Genomic DNA, 26,835 nt, shown 5'->3' with positions numbered 1-26,835 from the left:
AAGCCTGCATCTCAACCCTTTTCTGAAACTAGAAAGTCAGTCTCAGATGGGACACATGCAGGTTGGCATTTGGGACTCAGCAATGCCTTTGATGACCCAGTATTGTGGAAAGGGCATGAATTTTAGAACTAGGCAGGTCAAGATTCGGATGCCTCCTCTACCGCTGACTAGATGAGGCAAGTCACTTCTGTAAGCTTGCATTTCCTCACTTGCAAAAGATACCATCCACCTTTTAGGATTGAGGGGATTTAATGAAATCACTTATTAAAATCACCAGCACTGCTTGCTTGGCTCCCACTGAGTGCTAAATAAGAAGAGTCTTTCTTGTTTCTCTTTTTCTTTTGGAAACAAAATACAGCACTGTGTGCCAGGGTACAGGAATTCTGGTGTGGGCTCAGCCACAACTGAGGCACCTGGAAATGTGATAACCTGCCTTTCTGCAAGTCAGTGTTCTCATCTTTAAAAAAGATGTGAGGATATTTGTTAGCATCCTTGATTTGACATTGACCTTCTTTACGGACATGACCACTTCCTTTCCCTTTTGTTACCCCAGCCACATTGCAAATGTCCAAGTCGGGTTTCCCTCTGCTGCGTATCATTCACAAAACCAAATCAACTCTGCTGCTTAGTTCTCTCCACAGTTGAAAAGGAATATTTTAAAATAACATTGTAAAGCAATTATATTCCAATAAAAATAAGTAAATAAAACTAAAGAAAATAACATTGTTTAAAAAGTAGGTAAATTCTACATGATCAATGGACAAAAATAAAACTAGAGATCATTACAGGAAAAAAATGATAAAACTGGGTCTCTGTCCTATGCAGAATAGAATTTTGATTTTACCCAGTTTCTAGCACAGAGTCTTCTATTATTACTCTCTAGTTTTCATGATCTCAGGAGATCAAATCAGTCAATCCTAAAGCAAATCAATCCTGAATATTCACTGGAAGGACTGATTCTGAATTTGAAGCTCCAATGCTTTTTGGCCACCTGATGCGAAGAGCGGACTCATTGGAAAAGACCCTGATGCTGGGAAAGACTGAAGGCAGGCGGAGAAGGGGATGACAGAGGATGAGATGGTTGGATGGAATCACTGACTCAATGGACATGAGTTTGAGCAAGCTCTGAGAGTTGGTGATGGACAGGGAGGCCTGGTGTTCTGCAGTCCATGGGGTCACAGAGTCGGACACGACTGAGCTACTGATCAATAACCACAAACCATGATCTCGTGCCCTCAAATCAGAGATTTGCAGTGTCCTCTTGCTTTGCACAGTCTATGTGGACAGTGTGGATAACAAGATGCAGAATGTTTTAATAAGAACCCAGGGTTTGTTTTCTGATGCTGATCTGAAGTGTTGACTTGCATGATTTGCCATCCCTAGCACAGTGGGCAAGTCACCACTTCCTGAAACCTCTGTGCCCTCACCAGGAAGATAGGGACATAGGAAGATAATAGCTTTTGGACCCATCTGTTAAGGCTGCTCAGTAACATGGTATACATAAATGGGGCTTTATGAACTATTTTTATACATTGTGAATTCTCTTTACTCTTCTGAATCTCAGTTTCCTCATCTGGAAAAGGGGTTGATGAGGTCACCCGCAGGCAGTTTATGTACCAGCTGGCACAGAGCAGGCACTCAGAGAATAGCAGCTTTTAATTATCTGTGTGTAATCTCATGATAGCCTCTCAAGATTGAAATCATATTATAATTCCATTTACACATAAGGAAGGAAAAGTGCTGTGTAAAGGTTATTATAATAGTGCTTATCACTACAATGATCGTTTTTTAATGTTTGGGAGCCGACCAGAGCTAGTTTATACACACTCTATTCCTCATCTTTAGTAACAGTAGCATGGGACTCAACGTATGAAGTCTGATTATTGGCAATTGACAGTTCATGGAAACCAATGAGAAATCAACAGAGAACCCACTTCTAAGGGATGCTGCAGGCACCCACCAAGGAGGATTCCCTTTCCAGAGTGTGTGCTGCCCATAGGGACTCCTGGCTACTCTGGAGCCCAATCTTTATCAGTGTGGTTTCTGCTGTTTCCTCCATAAAAAGTAGTATGTGACAAGCCTGCTGGGGCAGGAAATAGTTTTCCGTTAATGAGTTTGTGCTTCACTGACGCTTTCCCATTAAAATCATGTTAACTGTGCCCCCCTGTTAATCATCCCCAAATCAGTTTATTAATTAACTCATTTTGGGAAATCACAATTTAGCCAGAGCTCTCCAGCTCATTAGCATGTTACCAGGATAGAGAAAATAGATGTCATTGAAATCCCTCCTTACATGTTTAGCTCATCAGGGCATGGAGCCTTTGACCCTGTTGGTTTGCTCATTCATTAATTCATTGGATAAAGAATTGTCCATGAAAGGGTCCCATGTGGCTGGCTCTATACTAGTTAGGGGTAAAAGACGGAAGGCACAGCCTCTGACTGGAAGTTGGGGGGTGAGACTCAGGAACCAGTGTCAGGGGCCTGTCTGAGGTCCTGTAAGCTTTAGCCAACCCTTTAACCAGGCCCTGTATTAGGAGCAGCCATCGACTCTCAAAGCCACTTCCAATTCAGTGGGAACTGGCTAAATGCATTTGTGTAGGTAGCTCTGAGAATATTTAGCCCAATATTCATCTTTGTAATAATGAAAATACTAGTAACAATAAGCATGCATGCTCAGTTGCTCAGTTTTGTCCAATTCTTTGCAACCTCATGGACTGTAGCCCACCAGGCTCCTCTGTCCATGGGATTTTCCAGACAAGAATATTGGAGTGGGGTGCCATTTCCTCCTCCAGGGGATCTTCCTGGCCCAGGGATCAAACCTTGCATCATCTCTGCATTGACAGGCAGATTCTTTACCACTGAAGCACCTGGGAAGCCCTTAACAATAAGGGCTAAAATTAATTGAACGATTACTGTGTACTAGGCACTGTTTTAAACATTTTCTAGGCAATCACTCAATAATAATAATTTAATAACTCACTTACTCAATAATAATAATTGAGTTAGAAAGTCATTTTGTCTTCACTAGAATCCTATAAAGTAAGTACTAGTAGTCTCTCCATTTACAGATGAGGAAACTGAGGCAGGTTGCCCATGCTTGAACACAGGCAGTCTGGCTCCAGAAACAGATAAAGGAATGAGAACCTGGACAGGAAGTGACTTGCCCCAGGTCACCTAGTGAACAGTGAGAACAGAACTTGGGCCTTCCCTATGGCCAAATTGATATGCACCCTGCTATTTGCTTCCAAAAATGTCTACCTCTGATTCAGGCCACTTCTCCTGAAGGTTCCCTGTAAAATAGAATACAGACTCTGTGTCTTGAACTATGGTCCAGATCTCAATTTGAGTCTATGTCCCTAGCGTTTGGCATAATAATATATCCACACAATTGATATTTACAGATTGTTTACATGAATGCATAAATATTTAGGGTTTAGTCATTTGCTAACACGAGGATCTGATCCTAGAGAAGCTACAATCTTCAGCTGCATAAATGTGAATTCTTTCTAAACCTCAGTTTTCTCATCTGCAAAATAAATCTGAAAATAACTTCCCAGGGGCACCGTGAGGTTAAATGAAATGAAATTGAAAGTGTTTTGTGACTCGTACCTCACTAGGCACTGTCAGCAGAAGTCACCCTCCTTATTAACTTGGCTATTTTTGAGTGTCAGGATGGTCCCTCCTGAATGGCCCGGGGGCAGCTGGGAACCAGATGACCTGAAAGCTGTTGGCCTTTCCTTCTGCTCAGGGGGTGCCCACAGGGCAGCACTGGCATTAGCAAGCTTGTCTGTAGATTTTGTGATTTCTCTGGATGACTTTGCCCACAGGAGATCCAGCCCTCGGCTGGCTGCCCACAAGCCATTAGAGCGCATGGGACAGAGAGGAGACAGGACAAATTTCTATTGCTCCTGGGAACCTTCTTGCTTCAAGTCTTTCTGCAGGAAGAGAAGGGATGATTTGGGGGCTGGGCAAGCCTTGGTCCTGGTGAGGAGTGGGGTCACTTATACAGCCCATAGCCACTGCCTCAGCTGCCCTGTGTGTCTATTAAACAGCCATCTGAATTTTCCTTCCATGCGCCTATGGTTGACTGTTCTGCAATCATGAAAAATATCAGTAACTGTGAAAAAAACAGCACCACGAGCAACCACAGGGGAAATGGATGGTATCTGAACAGCACTGAGACTGGGAAGGGGGCCTCTGGAAGTTGACTTCCTGGGTTGATATCTTAGTCGTTTGCAAGTTCAGAGACCTTGGGTAGATTATGGAGCCTCTCTGCGAGCTAGTTTCCTCATCTTAAAATGGGAGTAAAAAAAAAGGCCCACCTTTTAGAGATGCTGCAAAGAACTTTAGAACAATGCTTGGCATTAAGGAGGAACTCAATATACACAATATGAGCGACTACTGTTATTATTCTAAGATTCCTGCTCCCACCATGGTTGGTGAGGCTGCCCAAAAACTACACCATTAAATAGACTGCAATAAAAACTCATAGTTAAATAGCTCTAGGGTAGACTCTGACCTTGCTTACCCTATATGTCCAGCCTTTGGGGCTGGGCTCTGAGACATGGAGTGTTTTCTGCCATATCAGTAAACAAAGATTTCACAGTGGCAGTGATTCCTGCCCTACAAATGTGAAGTCCTGAGCCCTAAGAGTACTCAGTGTTAGTCATTCAGTCATGTTTGACTCTTTTGTAGCCCACTAAACTCCTCTGTCCATGGGATTTCCCAGGCATGAATACTGGAATGTGTAGCCATTCCCTTGTCCACGGGATCTTCCTGACCCAGGGATTGAGCCCAGGTCTCTTGCATTGCAGGTAGATTCTTTACTATCTGAGCTACCGTGGAAGCCCCACTCAGGAAAGAGAAGAATACCTGCAACCTGGCAGCCATTAGGCTGCAGCCACTCCTTGCGGTGAGCACTGAGAAACTAAGAATGTGAAAACCACAGGATACTGCCCCCAGAGAGCTGAGCTGCATATGAAGGGAATTATTTCAGTGAGCCCAGACTCTTAAATCTTCCCATACATAGAAAAGAGCTAAATTCATTAACTTGGGATATCTGGTTTTCTTTAACCCACAAAATACCAGCTCCCAGAGCTTGCTCAAACTCATGTCCATTGAGCTGGTGATGCCATTCAACCATCTCATCCTCTCTCATCCCCTTCTCCTCCTGCCCTCAACCTTTCCCAGCATCAGGGTCTTTTCTTTGTTTCCATATCTTGGCTGTTGTAAATAATGCTGTGACAAACATGGGAATGTGAATGTCTTTTCAAATTATGTTTTTCTTTTCTTTGGATAAATACCCAGAAGAAGCGTTGCTGGATCATATGACGGCTCTATTTTTAATTTTTTGAAGAACCTTCTTACTGTTTTCCATAGTGGCTTCACCAAATACATTCCCATAAACTGTGGAAAGGGGTTGTCTTTTCTCCACATCCTCACCAACATTTGTCATTTCTTGCCTTTATGATAATAACCATGAAGTGACATCGCATTGCAGATTTGATTTGCATTTCTCTGATGATTATTGCTGTTAAGCAGTTTTTCATCTGCCTATGGGCCATTTATATGACTTCTTTCTGTTCATATCTTAAGTTGGATGATTAACTCATTTGCACCTTTTTCTTTCTTAATATAAGAATTCATGGTATAAATCATTTCTAGGTATCTCTTTAGTGGAATGACCCAAATACTGATATCTTAGTATTCTGTCATCATCTAGTTCTAAATATTGTCTAGTTTCCATCATGTTTTCTTCTCTGACTCATAATTTATCTAACAGTATGTTCTAAAATGTCCTGAAGTATAGGATTTTTTTTTAGCTATCTCTTTTTTTGTAATTTTAAAAATTTATCTCTTTTTTAATTGAAGGATAATTGCTTTACAGAATTTTGTTGCTTTCTGTCATGTGTTTGCTCTTCACATTAGTTGACCAAAGTATTGGTGCTTCAACTTCAGCATCAGTCCTTCCAATGAATACTCAGGACTGATTGCCTTCAGGATGGACTAGTTTGATCTCCTTGCAGTCCAAGGGAGTCTCTCCACTTTCTTCCATAAGGGTGGTGTCATCTGCATATCATCATGTGAAATGCTGGGCTGGATGAAGCAGAAGCTGGAATCAAGATTGCTGGGAGAAATATCAATAACCTCAGATACACAGATGATACCACCCTTATGGCAGAAAGCAAAAAAAGAACTAAAGAGCCTCTTGATGAAAGTGAAAGAGAAGAGTGAAAAAGTTGGCTTACAACTCAACATTCAGGAAACTAAGATCATGGCATCCAGTCCCATCACATCATGGCAAATAGATGAGGAAATAATGGAAACAGTGAGAGACTTTATTTTTGGGGGCTCCAAAATCACTGCAGATGGTGACTGCAACCATGAAATTAAAAGACACTTGCTCCTTGGAAGAAAAGCTATGGCCAACCTAGACAGCATATTAAAAAGCAGAGACATTACTTTACCAACAAAGTCCATCTAGTCAAAGCTTTGGTTTTTCCAGTAGTTACATATGGATATGAAAGTTGGATCATAAAGACAGCTGAGCGCTAAAGAATTGATGCTTTTGAACTGTGGTGTTGGAGAAGACTCTTGAGAGTCCCTTGGACTATAAGGAGATCCATGCAGTCCATCCTAAAGGAAATCAGTCCTGAATATTCATTGGAAAGACTGATGCTGAAGCTGAAACTCCAATACTTTGGCCACCTGATATGAAGAACCGACTCATTTGAAAAGACCCTGATGCTGGGAAAGATTGAAGGCAGGAGGAGAAGGGAAGGACAGAAGATGAGATGGACAACAGAGGACCAGATGGACATGAGTTTCAGCAGCTCTGGGAGTAGGTGATGAACAGGGAAGCCTGGCTTGCTGCAGTCCATGGGGTCGCAAAGTGTAGGGCACGACTGAGTGATTGAACTGAACTGATTTGCATATCTGAGATTATTGATGTTTCTCCCAGCAATCTTGATTCCAGTTTGTGCTTCATCCAGCCCGGCATTTTGTATGATATACTCTGTATATAAGTCAAATCAGCAGGGTAACAGTATATAGCCTTGACGTACTCTTTTCCCAATTTGGAACCAGTCTGTCGTTTCACGTCTTGTTCTAACTATTGCTTCTTGATCTGCATGCAGATTTCTCAGGAGGCAGGTAAGGTGGACTGGTATTTCCATCTCTTTAAGAATTTTCCACAGTTCGTTGTGATCCACACAGTCAAAGGCTTTGGCGTAGTCAATGAAGTAGAAGTAGATTTTCTGGAATTCTCTTGATTTTTCTATGATCCAGCAGATTTTGGTAATTTGATCTCTGGTTCCTCTAACTTTTCTAAATCTATCTTGAACATCTGGAAGTTCTCGGTTCACATACTGTTGAAGCCTAGCTTGGAGAATTTTGAGCATTACTTTGCTAGTATGTGAGATGAGTGCAATTGTGCTGTAGTTTGAGCATTCTTTGGCATTGCCTTTCTTTGGGATTGGAATCAAGACTGACCTTTCCCCAGTTCATATGACTGTTCTAGCCAATGGGATGTGGGTCAATGTTGTGTCTTTCAGGCATGATGTTAAAGCCCCTGTGTAAACCTCCAATTAATTATTTATTTCCTCATAGTAACCATGGAGCTTATATTTTCCAGATGGTTAGCTGCTCTACTCATATCAGATTTATTATCAGAAATGCAAGTAATACAGGGGAAACCTATCACAAACCTAGATAGCATACTAAAAAGCAGAGACATCACTTTGCCTACAAAGGTCCATCTAATCAAAGCTATCGTTTTTCCAGTAGTCAAGTTTGGATGTGAGAGCTGGACCACAAAGAAGGCTGAGTGCTAAAGAATTAATGCTTTTGAATTGCGGTGCTGCAGAAGGCCCTTGAGAGTCCCTTGGACTACAAGGATATCAAATCAGTCAATTCCCAAAGAAATCAACAAGGAATAGTCATTGGAAGGATTGATGCTGAAGCTCCAATACTTTAGCCACTGGGAAAACCTGATGCTGGGAAAGATTAAAGGCAAAAGAAGAAGGGAGCAGCAGAGTATGAGATGGTTAGGTAGCATCACTGACTCAATGGACATGAATCTGAGCAAACTCAGGGAGATAGTGAAGGACAGGGCAGCCTAGCGCGTTGTAGTCCATGGGGTCAGAAAGAGTCAGATATGACTTAGCCACTGAACAACAACGAGCTACTGAGATTTGGGGGATATTTTTTACTGCAGCAAAGTCTGACCTATTCTGACCAGTGCTGACAGTGTCTGTTGGGATCCCACTTTACAGATTATGAAATCAAGTCCTAATGAAGCAGAAGAACTAGTGATGGGCAGAGCCAGTATTCAAATCCAGCTTGGTCTGACATAGCGTGTACTTTCTATCCTACTGTGACTCAGAGAGACAGAGAAGGTGGTGAGATGAAAAGACAGCAACAAAGTAGAAGACATGCACCTAGCTGTATAACTCTTGGCAAGTTTCTTGTACTGTTTGCTGGTCTAGAAAAGAGAAGCCAAACATTTCTCATCGTCTTTGGATGTTGACCAAGACGCTGAGTGGTGATGAAGACAGCAGCATGGCACTCGTCGCCCTGGGGTCTGAGTCCTCCTGCCGACTATTCACTTGTGGGTCCTTGGACCTCGAAGGGCCTCTTTCCCTCTATGGGGCTCTTCTTTATAATCTGTATAACAGCAATAGCCTGGACCAGATAACCGATGAGGCATATTTTAGTTATGAAATGAGACTGATCGAACTTGTAGGGCTCCTGTGAGTGTCAAATATGAGGTTACACGTGCAAGAGTTAAGAAATTGCAGGCATCATACAGAGAAGAGGGAGCACCCTGGTGAGATCCCTTCAGGAGCTGTAGAACTTCCGATTGATGCCTCATTAATAGGAATAAACAATTCCTTCTGGACTGTGTCAGAGACAGACACAGAAGTTTTGAAGGCTGCTACTAAGGAGCTGGCAGGCAACAACAGGGGCGGGGTCACATGGATTTTCCCCACCATAGGTGATCACATGGCAGCCAGGCTTACTCCAACTCAAGAGGAGCAGTGATACCTTGGCTCCTCCCTTCTCTCCCTCCCTTCCTCCTGCCTCTGCTTAAACACTGTCTTTCAGTCCAGCCTTCCTGCCACACCATTTACTGTATCTTCCTCACCGTCCTCCCTGCAGTGCATTTAATTTTCTTCCTGGCACTCAGGGGCCTCCACCTGTGTGCTGTTTCTTCTCCTACCAGGGCGCGAGCTTCACAAGAGCAGAGACTTGTCTGATTTGTTCACAGCAGCAACCTCGCTTCTAGGAAAGTGTGTGGCATCTAATAAATACTGTTGAATATGGTAAAGGAACCACTGATTCATCTTTTGGATGGCAACTGTCCCATTCTTGTGAAGTGCATTCAGAAAGAAAAGAGTTCTCTGAAAAGCAGGACTTGAAGGCACTTGCAGGATCAGCACATCACTTGTTGGAGAGTAACTAGGAGTCCTAGGGAGAAGGGGACTTAGAGAAGAGGGGGAACCCCCAATAGCTGGTGGCCCTAGTGGTAAAGAACCTGCCTGCCAATGCAGGTTCAATTCCTCGGTGGGGAATATCCTTAGGAGAAGGAAATGGCAACCCACTCCAGTATTCTTGCCTGGAGAATCCCATGGACAGAGGAGCCTGGTGGGCTACAGTCCACGGGGTCACAAAGAGTCAGGCACAGCTGAAGCAACTTAGCACAGTACAGGCTTGGCCTTTGGGGGCCCTTCTGAAGTTGGAAGCAGACTGCTGTGACTGTAGTCCCAAACTTGGGTACATTCTGGGCCATGGATTAAGAAGACTGAATTGCTGGAAGAAATTGTGCAGCTTAGTCCTATCTTCACTGAAGTTCAGGTGTATCAGAGACTTATTCTCCATAGTCAGGGCCATAAATGATTCATATTCTGGGGCTCAGCGACCAGCAAGGAACTACCCTCAATGACAGGCAGTGCTGAAGGAGTGTATGGAGCTGAGAATTTCCTTTCATTTCTGGTGTCCCCTTTCTAGCTTCCAAGTTTTGACCCTCTGTTTTAATTCTCCTTCACCACCATCTTCTCTTACCATATAACATAATCATCTTAAATCTCTCCCTTTCTCCGTTTCTTCCAGTCCTGCTAATAATTCGTAATTAATACCCATTTCCTCCATAAAGCCCCGATCCTACTTAAAATTTTTTTCTTTCTTTTTCTGGCATTTGATGTTTTGAGGGCAGGACTTTGGTCATTCATCACTTTATTCTCAATGGCTCACACATGACTTGGAAGCAAAGAATGATAATAACAATGATGATAATAATAATAATAATAGCATAATAGCAGCAATCATTTACTGAGCACTCACTCAAGATACTGTGGAAAGCCTTTTACATGATTCATTTCATTTACAGCCTTGAGTTGGTGAATAACCTTTCCCATTTTACAGAGGGTAAAATGTTAATTAGTTAGTAGGACTCAGAACTCAAAAGTCATAACAGTCACCCGACTAAATATTAACTGGACCAAATTGGAGGGGAGGGGGAAGGATGAAGCAGATTGAACTCTTCCTCTGCTCTCTCTGTGTGTATTTTCTTTCTTTTTTTCCCCTGGAGTATCAAGAAAAGAGAATCCTATTTCCTACAGCATACAGGCAGGTATGTTCATGAAAAGGAGCTAAACCCAAGCAAGGCACCGTGACACCCATCAAGTCTTTGGGGGCTAATGAAATGAGGATTTTCTGTGAGGTTCCCATTTCCCTTCTTGGAGAAATTTGGGACTCAGTAGCATCTGCCCCTCCCTCAGATGCAGGTGGCACATGGACTCTGACCCCCTCCCCTACAGCAATTATGGAAACCTACTCAAGTTGTAAATTAATACGCAATCATGATTTTGGCAAGTGCTCCAAGGAAACCCAAAAGGACTTAATTAAGCGACACTTTCCCACGTGCCCATCCCCAGACAAATGGGACTGGACACCTTTGATGTGCTCTGGCCTCAGACAGCACAGGGAGGTTGTGGTGACCTCAGGAGATCAGGGGTGCTGCCATCGGAGGTGTAGTGGTGAGAACTCAACCTAACAAGTATTTGCTAAGATTCAGGGGAAAGTCACACCATTCAGGAACTCACGAAGCAGAGGAGAAGATAGGAAAAAACAAGACAAAACAGCAGCAAACTCTACTGTAGCTCAATTCAAATGTCCTAAGTCTTCCCAAGCAGAATTCATTGGAACCCTGTCAAAGACTGGGGGTTCAGCTTATGATGGAGAATATGAAGAAAACTGGGTCCCACATTAGGGTCCCACAGGGACCCTAGGGAAAGGACAGGGTGAAGACCCAGGATTGAGGTTAGAAGGGGGCAGCTTCAGGATCCACCCAGATAATCCATATTATCATGACTCTTCTACCTCCTACCATACACAACAGTAACATCCAGATGCATTAAAGATTTAAAGGAAAAAAGAGAAGAAAGTTAGAGGAATATTTGTCTAAACTTAGGAGTTACAGGATGCTTTCTCAACAAGACAGGAAATATAGAAGCCTAAAAGGTAAAGATAAATATATAAGCATTGAAAGTGTGTATATGTCAAGACACCATGAGCTCTACACCCCTCAAAGAAAAACCCTGAAATTCAAGTTTGGCTATATGGATGTTCACTGTTAAACACTCTTTTTGTACATGTGATATCCTTCATAGTAAAATGATTTTTAAAATGAAAAAAAATGAGAGTTTGGAAAAATACTTGCAATGCATATGAAATAAGGTTATAGGGTTCTAGGTTAATGTATCTGTAGATAAAGTGCCTTCACAAATTGATAGAAGAAAGTCAGGCAACCTGATTTTTAGAAATGGGTACAAATTATATGCAAACAATTAATGGAAGAGAATATCTAAGGTTAATAAGCATGTGAAAGTTTCCCAAATTGACTAGTAGCCAGAGAGCTGGAAATTAAAGCCACAGTGACATGCCACTTTTTACCATCTAGACTGGCAAATACAGCAGATGGCAGAAATACCTGTTTACCCAGAGGATCAGGGCAGCAGGAGGTCTCATGTATGGCTGGAAGGAGTATGATTTACTGATGGTTTTGGAAAGTTACCTGGCAATATCTTTAAAAATTAATATTGCACAAACCATTTGATCCCAGATTTAGAAATTCATCTGACATCTAAAAATACTGGTATATAAGGAATTGTTTATAACAACATTTTTTTTTTTGTTCAGCAAATAACATGCAACATCGATCAAAGAAACCTGGAAACAATTTGAATGCCAGCTAATATGAAAGTAGTGAATAAATAGTAGTACATTTATACTATGGAATATTATGCAGTTACTATGCTCTCTGAGTTTGCTTTGTTTCTTTCTGTACATTTTGACCTGGGGCACTCTCCCAAGGTACTGCTAAATGAGAAAAGCAAGAGTAATGTATATATTATAATTCTGAGGGTGAAAACAAATAACAACAACACTGTCAACATATGTATATTTTTATGAGTATGAAGAGAGGTGTGGGAAAGGAAATGGAATAGGGGATGAATACTAGATTTTCACTTATTCATTTTTAGCTGGAATGCACATAAATTGCAAACATAATTTAAAAAAAACCCTGAAATAATGGGAATATAATAAGAGAATGAATGAATAAATTACAATAGTTAGCAAACAGACCCAGGGAATAGGCTAGCCACTTAGGAAGATGGTTGGAAGAGGCTGGTGGAATGCAAGTTGGGGATCCTACTCTTGGTCAGGGATTTAGCTGAAGACACTGGAAGGCCCCTCTAGCTTGAAGAAACCTTGGTTAGGTTAGAGGCAAACCGGGACAGTGCAGGGCACAGCAAAGTGATGGAAGGGAGGCTTGTGAGGTGGCAGATGCCATGCCAGTGTCGGGGCTGGGAGGCTGAAGCTCCAGGCTCATCAAGGCTATCACCACCTTGATGAGCAGGTGGTGGCTGGTGACCTCTAAGGGAGCAGCTTCCCAAAGTCTGTAAGAACCCTTGGTTGGCAGGTGTGGAGGAAGGAGGAGTGTAATTCACTGAGCCAGCAAGCTCTAGGCTGAAATAGAGGTGAGAGAAGGTAGCCAGGTGGAGGGAAGGCTTAGACTTGGACATATCAGTGCGCACATCTGTACCATTGTGAGCAGATCACCGGCTCAATGAGGTCTGCTGAATGTGCACAGTGAGAGAGTGTTTGGATCTGGCTTGAGGGCAGAGCCACTGATCTCTGAAACAAGTAGGAAAGAGGCAAAAGGAAGGACGTTGTGTTAGATGGCTATCATCTCTGGAGACCGGCAGATCCTAATTCACAACACAGGACACCAGCTCTTTGGTCCTACCTGCCTAAGCCTCAGTAACACTCACTGAATGGAGATACTTAGTGCTCACTCTTCCAGTTTGTTGTGGATATTTAAAAAAAAAATGCACAGAGTGTCCAGCCCATAGTTGGCACTGAGTGCATGACAACTGCTCCCACTGCATAATAGGCATCACAGTATGGAGGGGAAGAGGTGCCACTGGAAGTCAGACAGGCTGGTGCTGACATCCAGGCTTGGACACTCACTATCTAATGGCCCCACAGATGCTAAGGGAGGCTGGTCTCCTCAACTGTGACTGGGGCTTGGCATGTAATGCTGTTGTGAGGTTCAGAGACAGTGTTTGGCAAGTACCATGCCTGGAACAAAGAAGGTAGTTAACACTCAGAAGCTGTTACTGTTTATTTTTCTCATCATTCTTCTCATTGGAGGTGAGGTCATGAGATGACAGCCTTTGAAGCCCATTAGGAACACTTTGAGAAATTAACCAACAGTTTTCCAAGGGGCAGAGAGACCCTGATCAGTGAACATGACATGCGTTAGCCGGACTCAGCTTCCTGGACTTGGGAGTGGGCAAGGAGACAGAAGGTGAGGAGTGAGAGGGGGAAGGAATGGGGGGGAGCTCACTGCTCCCTTTTGATCATGCCCTACTCTTGCTCGTAACTACCCTGCTTTGTGAGGATTTCTGACCTGTAAAGATTTTCTTCACATCTGTATGACAGTATATGGGAGGAGCAGGAGACAGGGGTCCAGGTGGACCATTTGATCAGTTATGGTTTGCTTGCAGGATGATAATGAGCACAGGGTTTTAGGAGTTTCAGATTCCTATGTGTAAGATGCCTAATGATTCCCATGTTGAGATTACATAAGCATCAGCTGATACCAAGCTGGACATAGAGTAGATGTTCAGTAAGTATCTTTTGTTTCTCCTGGCTGCTGATGAAGTCTACCATCTCATTTATCTCTGATGTTTCACAGCCCACCAGGAGTCCTGGCCTGAAGAAGGTACACACTTACACAACAATTCACAAGTCAGTGACTCCATGAGTGAGCAAATGAACTGCTGGAAGTGGTGCAGACAATGTCAAAATAGACGATCCATCCCTGCAGGTATTGGTCCACAGCGTGTAATAGAGCCATGTGGTCTGGTCTCGGTAACTATGGTACCTGAGAGACCTTGCTTCCTGCTATCAAAGGCCGTGATGAACGATAGATTATTTTACAGCCGGCGGTAATTAGACAAGAGGGTCATTGCAGTCTCTCTTTCAGCTCTCTGGGAACATTTATGGGGCTCAGAGGGCAGCCATTTCCTGCCGCCCCTGCATCTGTGCTGATGCCTGCATCTGTAGGCCTCGTGGGCCCTGTGCTGGGGGAGACTGGCTGTCACTGCCCCACCTCAGCAGATCCCAGGCCCGCTGGAGCCTTTGAGCAGGGTCCTGGGGCCCGAGACAAATGAGTAGGATTAATTAGCCGTGTGCTAGAGCCATCCTCTTTCTGATTCTGTCTTCAAGATAATCAGATGTTTATGTTAAATGACCTTTAAGGCTCTTTCCACTTTTGAAATTCCTTGTCTCCACTGATCTTTTTGAAATAAGTATTTAGCTTGATTTGGGGTCAGCGACAGTCACAAAGGACCGTGCCTATGTAGGTTTTCTGAAAGTCCCTTCTGAAGCCCTTGGATGCTTCAGGATTCTGTACTTATTTTAATTAGCTCAGCTGGTGATTAAGGGTTACCCAGAGCAGGAGACTTCCCTGGTGGTCCAGTGGTTAAGAATCTACCTTCCAGTGCAGGGGAGGCGGGTTCCATCCCTGATCGGGGAATTAAGATCCCAATGCTGCAGAGCAACTAAGCCTGGGCTTGCAGCTACTGAGCCCGTGTGCTCCTGAGCCTGTGGGACCCATCTAAACAAAAGCTTGCATGGCACAGCAAAGAGCCTGTGCACTGCAGCTAAGACTTGATGCATCCAAAGAAATAAATAAACAATCTGCCTGCAGTGTGGGAGATCTGGGTTTGATCCCTGTGCTGGGAAGAGCAGCTGGAGAGGGGAGCAGCTACCCACTCCAGTATTCTGGCCTGGAGAATGCCATGGACTGTATAGTCCATGGGGTTACAAAAAGTCAGACATGACTGAGCAACTTTCACTCCATAGAGCATAACTAATTCTAAAAGGAACCACAGTGGTCTTCTAGCCTAGAGCTTACACTCGGATGCATTACTGGCCAAATTTGGCCATGGGAGGGTTTTTTTTTTGGCTGTCTTCATTCTTAAATGTTTTAAAAATCCCTTATTATTTTAACATACATCCTGATTTACCAATTCTTACTGCCAATCTGCTCCTCAAGGTCTTTAAATCTGGGACTCTTGAAAGTCTTTCCATTTTATACACAAGTTACTGACTCAGAAGGAGGTAGGGTAACTCGCCCAAGGGCCTTCAACAAGAAGTTCAACAAGGACTTCAGACTCTTAACCCCAGGCTTTTTCCTCCTTAGTGATCTCAAATACGTGTTTGATGAGGATGGGCAGGCCTTTGACATAAGGTATCCTGGAGAGTGATCAATAGAGTTTTCCTTAAAGTAGATTTCAATGGGAAGAACAGAGACTTAGAACAAGAGACATGTCTCAGATGATACTGGCCTCAGCTTCTTCATCTATAAAAACTGGAATGCTTCTATTCTGCTCTCTAACTCAAAGAGTTATGAGAGCTTTATGTGAAACAGTGCCCAGAAAGGAACCTCTGGGTATTCAGGATTTAGGGACATTTTTCCAGGAACTGCCTGAATATGGCCGATGGTTGACTGGATCTTATTCTCCTAACCTCCCAAATTGTAATTATCATAGGTATTCTTGGTTTCAGGACCTGGCAAATGTGGAGAAGGTAGGGGATTTACAGGAAGATGCACATGAACACTTTGAGCAAGGGAGATTTGGAATGCTGCTGCTAAGTCGCTTCAGTCGTGTCCGACTCTGTGTGACCCCATAGATGGCAGCCCACCAGGCTCCCCCATCCCTGGGATCCTCCAGGCAAGAACACTGGAGTGGGTTGCCATTTCCTTCTCCAATGCATGAAAGTGAAAAGTGAAAGTGAAGTCGCTCAGTTGTGTCCAACTCTTAGCGACCCCATGGACTTCAGCCTACCAGGCTCCTCCGTCCGTGGGATTTTCCAGGCAAGAGTACTGGAGTGGGGTGCCATTGCCTTCTCCGAGATTTGGAATGCCAAGGCACAAATCCTCAGGCAACCGCAATACCCACCCTCCTTCCTTTTGGTACCCATGGCTGAGACATCCTCTTGCTAGGATGGACCATGGGCTTGACTCAGTTTCTCTGAATTTGCATAGTGCAAAAAAGCATTTACTTTCACAGTCCTACCCTCTCTAAGCTGAGAAGCATTTTCCTGAAAAGAGCCTTTGCAGATACATCACCATTCTGACAACACAGTCTCTCACCCAACAGATGGGAATGATCATTTAAAAGCTCTGAGTGAAGGCTCAAGCTTCTGATTGATTCAATCATATCTTCTCATCCCCATTTTAAGCTACTTGTTCTTTAAATTGCGTATAAGAATACAGTCCATGCAATATTAATACACTAATGAATAATACACTAACAATTTGAAGCATGCCAACCCACCCAAGGATTTTTCATCTCCTGCATGTTTCAGCAGAGACACTTGGTATATATACGGAATAACCATTAGGATGATGAAAATTATAATAACAATGAAAGAAATATAGGGGAATTTTACCTGGTGGGGAAAAGCATGAAAGGTAATTCTCAATTAGAAGTGAGAAATGGATGCCTGTGATCCAGAGATGGGACTCTGCTTTTGATGTATCACAGGTGAGGGCAGTTGCAGCTGTGTGGGGGCACATGTGTGACACAACCTCATCTGTTTGGAGCTGTCAGAGGAGGTGGTGTTGCACAAAAATGGAATCTTTGACATCACAAGTAAAACGGTGAGAAGGAGTGGACAAGGACTTTAGGGACAGCTGGCCCTGGATTAGAGTACTAGGTCAGCCATATGATTGCCCTGTGAACTCTTTCAGACTTCTATTTCCCACCTAGAAAACAGGATGATGACTACCTCACAGGATTAGGGTGAGGAGTAAATCATCATGTGTATGAAGGCGTCAAGGCCGGACACCTGAAGGGTGTTCAGCAAACTCTTTCCTTTCCAAAGCCTGGTGGATGGTACCTGCAGAGGCCCCAGAAACCTTAATTCCCTTTCATTTATACCTGAAGCTTGAACTGTGAGGCAGCTGGCTGAAAAATCCAGGTTGTTTTTTTTTCTTCTTCTTCTTATCTGTGAGTTTGAGAGTATGTCTGAGTTCTGGGGCTTAGGGATCTCTGATCTCTAAATAGAGTGAGAGTTATGGACAGAGGAGCCTGGCAGGCAACAGTCCATAGGGTCACAAAGAGTCAGACACGACTGAAGCAACTTAGCGCATGCACAATGACATCTAAATATGGAAACAGAAGCATGGAAAGTGTGCCAAATACTCTACCAAGAAGTGACCCATTTGCATTATAAACTTTTTTTGAACCAGGAAGTAGATTTAAAAGATTCATTATTTGGGGGAAACCATTTTAAATAGGATTTATTTTGTGAGGAGTTGTGGATTTTTTCCTCAAAATAAATGCATTCACTCATTTTTTTTTACTGAGTGTTGACAATGGACTAGTCACCATACTATAAACAGTGCAGGCATAAACGACCTAATCCAAGGAGGATGACAGACTCTGAACTGCTGACTAGTTACATGTAATTTAAAATGTTAGAACAGAGGACAAGATGCTTTTGGGATGACAGGTCAATTCTGATACCTGTGGTGAGAGACTCCTTGAAGGAAATGGTATTTAAAGTAAAGAAGATTGGGAAGTGCATTTGGATTTCTGGTATACCACTAGAAGTAAGAAACGCATTGGGTTCTCTAAAGATTTTGGAGCAGGGTTAAGAGCTGCAGGGTGGTGTCAGCGTAGAGGACATGACGTGCTCTGTGCGTGTATCTGTGTGGGGGTGCTGCTTGGATATTAGCATTAACACTAGTCTTCTATTAACACTAGTCATTGGCTGCCCAGGGTGCTGCAAAGCACTTTGCAAAGCACTCACTCATGTTGTGTTGTTTGGGCATCATAACAACCCTGCAGGCTATGCAAGGTTGTCCCCATTTCGCCTTTGGGAAAAACACACACACACACACACACACACACACACAAACAAACACAAATAAATTCAGAAAGGTAATGACTAGGCAGTGCTGTACTTGGAATTCCATTCCATCTTCCTGGTTCAAAGGCTGTGTTTGAGCTCTACTGAATTCCAAGGCACTGCTTTAGAGAGGACTCTGAAAAGTATAAAACAAGATCTTGAACCCAAGAAACGAGCTGTGACAGTAAGACTTAGATGTGAACAAAAATTTTAAGATTTTAGTCAAGACGTGATCAGTTCCAACCTAGAGGCAAGTGAGCTGCCACTATATGGCTGGGCTGAAGTCCAAAAGAGAAGAAGCTTTTGGAATTCGGTCTTGAAAGAGGGTTAGGGATTTAGCACACTTGGAACTGGAAAGGGCATAGCAGTCAAGGGGAACAACAGTCTGGGAAGTGCATACCTAATTCTGGTTAGGAAAGAAATCAAAAGGAAGATGGTGTGAGCAGCGAACAGTAGCAGAAGAGAATGGAAAGGCCTTTTACATGGAACTCCAAGACAATGGCACCCCACTCCAGTACTCTTGCCTGAAAAATCCCATGGATGGAGGATCCTGGTGGGCTATACTGTCCATGGGGTCACACAGAGTCGGACACGACTGAGTGACTTCACTTTCACTTTTCACTTTCATGCACTGGAGAAGGAAATGGCAACCCACTCCAGTGTTCTTGCCTGGAGAATCCCAGGGACGGGGGAGCCTGGTAGGCTGCCGTCTATGGGGTCGCACAGAGTCGGACATGACTGAAGTGACTTAGCAGCAGCAGCCAGGACACCAGGAATTTTGCGCCACTTCCTTTTTTAATGAAATGGGACACCTTTGTTAGGCAAAGTTTTGACCTTCTTTATTTAATCTTTTTTCCTCCCTCAACTGTCAAGAATGGTCTTGAGAACTGTCAGGAGATTTAGTGTGACACTCTGGAAAAAGCAGTCAGAGTCACTGATGGGAAGGCACTCTGTCAGTCTGGGTAGTTATATTGTAATGAATATTAGCAGCATGGCCCAGGGCAGTAGGTCACCAAAGCAGGGAGCAGGGAATGAGCTTGACTCTCAAATACCTCTCAGAGACACTTCCGCACCAGGCAGCAGATACCTAACCTAGCCTTGAAACTCAGCTAGGCACATCTGAAAATGACACTGCTGAAGCCTTGAGCAATGGAGGGAGACTCTTGGGCTATTTGACATGAATGGATCACTTTTAGACCAAACAGATTAAAATGCGGATACACCATTACTTGTGGTGCAGGCAATGCTGTTTTGGCTCTCTGGATCTCAGGTTGCTGTTGTTTAGTTGCTAAGTCATGTCTGATTCTTTTGCAACCCAATGGATTGTAGCCCACCAGGTTCCTCTGTCCATGGGATTTCCCAGGCGAGAATATTGGAGTAGGTTACCATTTTCCTCCTCCAGGGGATCTTCCTGACCCAGGGATCGAACCCATGTCTCCTCCATTGGCAGGAGTGACCAGGGAAACCTGGATCTCTGCATTCATAAAATGAGGGAACAGGACATATTCCCTAAGGTTGTCTTTAGATAACCTTATTGTTTGTGACAATGGACAATGACAATTCATCCAGGGTCACTTGTGTGTGGTCAAAATTCACCTGTGTGTTCCACAGATGCTAATATATATCAAGCAAAAGTCAAAAAGAAAGAAAGAAAAGCAGACAAAGGAAATGTCAAGGAGGAGGGGTTCTGTGGTCAAACTGGGTCAAACAAAATTAGAAAGGCCTCTTTACTAACAGCCTTCCAAAACTTACTTGTTCACATAATCATTTTCTCCCAGAGTGAGTGTACAGCAGATCATACTTGATGAAATCAGACACCAGGCTTGACCTAATGAATTCAAACCCTTGGTAAGTCTCTCTGAGGCTCAGGGCCAAGGGTGATGCAGGGGAGAAGGCCCTGCACTGGTGTCTGGACCCCACGGCACCTGTGTTGAAGTCTAGTTCTGTCCTTCCTATTGTGTAGCCCTGGCAAGTTATTCCCTCTCCTTCACTGTAATTGAAATAAATGGGATGGAATGATCTCTGAGACCTCTGCTAGTTTTAATATCTTATGAATGTGTAGTTTTTTGTGGTTTATTTGTTCATTCTTTCATTGACTCAGCAAACATGTATAGAACATAAGATGCATGATCACAACTGGAAACAAACTTCAAAAAATACATCCACCACATGTCCTGGAGGAAGTCCCAGGCCAGTGGGAGAGACACAGGCCCAGGCAGTAAGAGTCCAGAGTGATTAGTGCTTGTGTCCAAGCCTGGCTCAGAGATGGAATCTTAGCAGTCCAGGGAGGGGAAGGTTAGAAAAGGCTTATCCTTATCACTTGAAGGATAAATAGGAATTAACCTGGTGGTAAAAGGAGCTCTGGTTGAAGGAATACTGAGGATAAAAGGATGGAGGGAAGAACTAAGGCAACACATTTTGGGAACAACATCAGCAACGTCATAAACAACAATAGAAGCCACAAAAACAGCAATAGCAAAAGCAGGTGTGATATTTTGAGCAAATATTGTGTCAGGCCAGAGCTCAACCCTTTGCATTCAGTAATCTCCAATTCCTACAATCCTACAGGTAGATATTATCCTGATTTTACACTTAAGACAATAACAGGCAATTCATTATGCTCTGGGGGCATTTTTCCCCCCAATATAGTCAACTTGCAGCAAATCCAAACCAATCCATCCACTTCACCTGTTACTCATGTCATTTTCAGTTCAAGCTTGATCTTTCCCTTTCATTTAAGTTGTTTTCTGGCTTCTCCTTACCAACTCTGATGAGGACACATGTGCAAACTCCTTTCAATATTAGCTTAGGCAAAACATTAACATGCACAGGGATCATGACACAGTTTTCAAACAAAAAAATTAATGATTTGCAGATTTTTCAAGCAACAGCACTCCTTTCATTGGGGTGGATAATTAGGATGAGGGCTTAATTAATTCAGTCATCCTCCTTGAAGGAAAGGCTTGGACATTTTTTATATTAAAGCATTTGTTCATCCGTCATTCACTGAAAAGCTATCCCATGCCAGATACGAAATAATGGTCTCTGGGGATTACCTTCAATCCCTCATGATTCAGTGCAGGTGGTAGTTTTTCCCAGGAAGTCATTCTGGCTTTACCTTCTCAACCCCTACTCCTTAAAAAGCCAGGTCAAGAGACTCTGAGCTCCCAAACTGTCCTGGACCTTGCTTGACCATAATACGACATAATTGTCTGTTTGCTTATTTGTGATTTTTGGTTTGGCATCTAGATTATACAAAGACAGGGGTGGTGTGTGTTATAACAACTGCTGTATTTCCAAAGCCTGACACTGCCTGGCTGCACAGTAAGTATTCAACAAGTAGCAGTTGATTGAATGGATGGCCTTTCAGCTCTATGAACACTGAGACTATGGCTACCATTTGGAAACTCCCAAGTGCTTACCAACGTGCCTGAAAATAGTAGGGGCTCCTTAGATATCTGTTGAATGAAATGTATGAATATGAAGTGAGAGCTATTCTTTCTATCCTGAAGAACTTATCTTCCAGCAAGAGAGACAGAGTAGGTGCTATTCACCAGCATCCATCCTCTCTGGAGCAAGGGGACTCCATCTTTCTCTTCTCATGGGCCACGCTGTTTGGATGGGCTCCAACCCTGGCTACAGAGACAAAGAGCTCAGTCCGGAAACTGACTCAGGGGTGGGCACCTGAGTTCTTGTCAAGGACAAAGTATGAGCCCTACGTCTTGGTGAGGAGGAGAATGTTGGAGGGGACCCTGGCTCGCACTACTATTGGAATAAGGATGTGAGACTCGGAGCTTCTGTAACCAACCCACTATGAGGGAGGCAGGCGAGGGTGGAGCCAACCCAGAGGAAGCAGACCCGAGAAACTGCCCTTAGCCCAACATAGCTCCCTTTATTGCTGGCACTGGTGTGAGTTGGAGCTGTGAGTTGTTTGTAACACGGAGCTTCAACTGACAGAGGCACAGGCCCGTGATATTATAAAGAAGGAGGATTCTAGACAGGTGCTGAGAGGATTCAGGGCAGAGAGGGGTTGCTTCAGCAAAGAGTTCAGGAGCAGGTGGACATGTTGAAATCATGCCATCAACGCAAGGGATCGCTTTGAGCACTCAGGTCAGACTTAGGTAGAAATGTTTGAATTAGGCCTTGAGAGATAAATAGCCTTTGTTCATCATGAGTTGAGGCCATTCCAGAAGAGGACACAGCAGGAGCAATGTAATAAGCCTGGAGCACAGGAATAATTGGGGATAGATCTGGGTGGAGCCTGAGCTGCATCATAGGCAGTGGTAGGAGAGAAGCAAGGACAGGTGGACAGGGGCTGGCTCACAAAGACCTCGAGTGCCGAGCAGGCACTGCAGATGAACTCTGCAGCAAATCTTTCTCTTCCTGGGGTGTATGGCATGGAGTGGTACTGTCCTATGGAATACCCATCGCTTGTCTGCCAGGACCCATAGAGAAGCCTCTGAGTCCAGCCCAGACACTGGGGAGCAGAGGCAGAGCCTGATCTGCCTGTTTTATGACAGGCACCGGTCCCTGTCTTTCTTGATTTCTTGACAAGTGTAGATTTCTGACTGTCTGTTTGGTAGGACTAGGAAGGAAGAAGAAAACAGCCAGGTACTCATGAAAAGAGGGAGACTTCCCTGGTGGCTCAGACAGTAAAGAATCCGCCTGCAGTGCAGAAGACCTGGATTTGGTCCCTCGGTTGGGAAGATCCCCTGGAGAGGGAAAGCAATCCACTCCAGTATTCTTGCTTGGAGAATTCTATGGACAGAAGAGCCTGGCAGGCTACCGTCCATGGGGTCGCAAAGAGTCAGATACATTTGAGCGACTCAGCACTCACCCATGAAAAGGCCCTTTTGAACCCACTGATCTCAAGATGAAAACCTGCATCCTAAAGACACACAGCCTGACAATGGAATGAACCAAAGGAAAGGAGATGAGGAAAGAACCAGGAAAACAGTGCTGTGAAGATCCTCTTCACTTGTCAGGGCCCAAAAGGAGGGGCGGGGCCTTGGGAAGAGATGCTCCCAAACTGGCAATCTGCGACGTCTCTAGAATTCCAGACCTATCTGAGACGGAGGACAGGTTTTCATCTCCTGCTACTCTGTTGCCGGGACCAGAGTGGATGTTTCAGGCTGTGTCTTCTGAGCTCACATTAGGTAAGAACTGAGATGGAACAAGCCCTCTGTGGAGAGCCAGCTTTGTGAGTGTGCATTCTCAGTGGTCCCAAGCTATAAGGACCTCAAGCTTGGTTCAGTGCTCTACTGGCACCCTCTTGAAATTCATAATGCTTCTTCAACGAAAGGCCCTACATTTTCATTTTATACTGGACCTTGTATAGTATGTAGCTTATCTTGCTTCCATGTCTCTGAGGGCAGAGGAAAAAAATCAAAGTTCACTTTAGTTACTGATTTGGCTCCTCTCTTTTGGCCATCCTGGGTGGCAGGAACTCACTTTACCTGAGAGCTCCTTACATACTCCCAGCACAGACCCAGTCCTTCCTTTTCTCTTATTCCCCTTCCCTTAGAAAGTGTGACTTCCGCCTCCTGAGTCTAAATCCTCCCCACCTCTCAGGAGCAGGTAGAAATGATACCAACTATCAGGTTTTCTCTGGTTTTCCTTTCTTTTTTTAAAAAACATTTTTATTTTGTATTGGGGTACAGCCAATTAACAATGTTGTAATGGTTTCAAGTGCATAGCTGAGCGAGGCAATCATACATATTATTATATGTATCCATTCTTCTCCAAACTGCCCTCCCATCCAGGCTGGCACATAACTTATATAGCAGTGTGTATGGGTCCATCCCAAACTCCCTAACTATCCTTTCCCCCCATCCTTCCCTCCAGCAACCATAAGTTCGTTCTCTAAATCCATGAGTCTGCTTCTGTTTTGCAAATATGCAGAATCCCTGATTTTTCTTTTAAATGTCTTTCCTCTTTCTCTGTCACCGTACACTCAAGTTTTGTCACACAATTGTATTATGGTCACTTTGGCCATGTGGGATGGAGTCAGCATAAGCTTTCAGAGGGAAAGACCTGGATGCAAATATGTCACCCAGGACATCGCAGACGCTCTGGGTCTCAGCGTCTTCATTGGTGGCAGAACGGTGCCTTGTTCAGGGTAACAATAAGTAAGCGACATACAAATAGGGGGCCGCAGCTCTGGTTTGCCCAGGACAGTCCAAGTCTATGCCAGTCCCTAGAGGTAATAATTAATTGTGCCTCCTTTAGCCTCAAAGTGTCCTTATTTGGATAAAAATTCAATGGCTCCCTGGTTTCACGTTGAAAGTGACAAGTGAGGCATTCTGACGCATCATATAATAGGTGTTCAAGACAAATCTGCCAAGTAAGAAGCTTAAAAACCTTCCCTTTGCTGTGTGTGTTAGCATTTTTGTATCTCTACCAAAATTTACAGATTTATAATTAATGCATGGAAACTATGCAGAAACCCCAAAGCGAACAAAACAACAACTCAAAACACCACATGATGGAAAAAATGGCAACAGCCGCGCTTTCATCACCCCTCTGATTGTCTGAGTATGTGATGAAGGGGGCCTGCTAATCTTTTGTATTATCTCTATTTCAGTGGCTCAGGTGGTGGGCAGTCAGGAGCTCAGCAGCAGGGGGAGCATGACTACTTTTACTTTATATTTATGCTGAATAAGGGCTTCCTTGGTGTCTCAGCAGTAAAGAGCCTGCTTGCAGTGCAGGAGACGTGACAGGAAACGTGGGTTCCATTCCTGGGTCGGGCAGATCCCCTGGAGAAGGAAATGGCAACCTATTCCAGTATTCTTACCTGGAAATCCCATGGACAGAGGAGCCTGGCGGGCTACAGTCTGTGGGGTTACAAGAGTCGGACATGACTTAGTGACTAAACCACCATGCATATATAACACAATTTTTTTTTTAATCCATTGATCTGTTGATGGGCACTTAGGTTGGTTCCAAGTCTTGTCTATCATGAATCATGCTGCAGTGAATACGAGAGTGCAGATAGCTCCTTGAGGGTATTCATTTTATTTTTTTTTATGTATATACATACATATATATGTATGCACATATATCTCCAGAAGGGGGATTACTAGATCATGTGTTAGTTCTATTTTTATTTTTTTGAGGAACCTCCACACTATTTTCCATAGTGGCTGAAACAATTCACACTCCCACCAACAGTGGAGAAGGGTTTGCTTTTCTCCACATCCATGATAATACTTATTACCTTTAATCTTTCGGTAATAGCCATCCTACTAAGTGTGAAGTGATATCTTATTGTGATTTTGATTTGCACTTGTTGGATGATCAGTGATGTTGAACACCTTTTCATGTACCTGTTGGCCATAGGCATATCTTATTTGGAAAAATGTCTATTTAGGTCCTTTGTCCACTTTTAAAATTGAATTGTTTGGTTTTTCTCTACTGAGCTGTAATGAGCTCCTTGGGTACTAACCCCTTATCAGATTCATGGTTGATAGATATTTTCTCCCAATCCACAGGTTGCCTTTTCATTTTGCTGAGTGTTTTCTTTGCTGTACAGAAGCTTTTTTAGTTTGACATATTATCTCATTTATTTTGCTTTTGTTGCCTGAGCTTTTGGTGCCATATCCAAAAAAGTCAGTGCCAAGGTCGGTGTCAAGGGGCTTCTCTATTTTCTTCTGTAAGTTTTACGGCTTTAAGTCTCACATTTAATCCATTTTGAATTGATTTCTATGTGTGGTATAAGATCAGGGTCCAATTTAATTCTTTTGCATGTGGCTAACTGGTTTTCTGAACACCATTTATTGAAGGGCTTCCCTGGTAGCTCAGCTGGTAAACAATCTGCCTTCAAGGCTGGAGACCTGGGTTTGATCCCTGGGTCAGAAGATCCCCTGTTGGAGGGCATGGTGAACCACTCCAGTATTCTTGCCTGAAGAATCCAAAGGACAGAGGAGCCTGGAGGGCTACAGTCCATGGGGTCACAAAGAGTCGGATGCGACTGAGCGACTAAGCACAGCACGTAGTACATTTATTGAAGAGCCTATGCACTCCCCATTATGTATTCTTATTATATGTAGAATGCAAACAGATGGGAATGATTGGATTAGAAATGCAGTGGGGCTGACCTAGACTTTAACGTGATCCTGAAATATCTGACAGGTATTATACTATACTCATGAATTAACAAAACAATAAACAAATCAATTAGCTTCTTATCTAATTCATAAAGAATATCACTGGGGAAAAGGTCAACTTTAAACAAAACTGAAGGCTGTCAAAGCTCATTTCCCCACAGACTAGATTAGTTGTTTCTTCTTGACACTCCCTTGGAACTTCACGCTCGTCTCTATCTCACCAGTGGTCACACTTCTC

This window comes from Bos mutus, chromosome 29, assembly GCF_027580195.1.
Source record: "Bos mutus isolate GX-2022 chromosome 29, NWIPB_WYAK_1.1, whole genome shotgun sequence".
In the NCBI taxonomy this organism is placed as follows: Eukaryota; Metazoa; Chordata; class Mammalia; order Artiodactyla; family Bovidae; genus Bos; species Bos mutus.
This window is presented reverse-complemented; position numbering follows the sequence as displayed.